Below are 330 nucleotides of genomic sequence, written 5' to 3' on the forward strand. Positions count from 1 at the left end.
CGCATACCTTGTAAACGGGGACTTATTACTTGAGGTTGTAAATTATTAAGGATACTGTTCAGTTTGAAAATGCATTCTTTTTTTCCAGTCTTAATGTAATATCAAGTCTGAACCATCAACACCAAGGGAATAGGTGAACAAGAGTCGCCGTAATAGCGCCACTTTTAACAGGACAACTTACCGTTTTCCTTGAATGCATACCGAGGGAGTGACGCCCAAAGAGAACGAGTTTCTTCTGTGAAATATATTGTAAATATATTAATGTGTATGAATCATTGTTTACTTACCCACCTTTAATGATGCTAAAGAAAGTGACGAAGGATCTAAAAA

This window comes from Penaeus monodon, chromosome 32 (assembly GCF_015228065.2).
Source record: "Penaeus monodon isolate SGIC_2016 chromosome 32, NSTDA_Pmon_1, whole genome shotgun sequence".
Classification (NCBI taxonomy): domain Eukaryota; kingdom Metazoa; phylum Arthropoda; class Malacostraca; order Decapoda; family Penaeidae; genus Penaeus; species Penaeus monodon.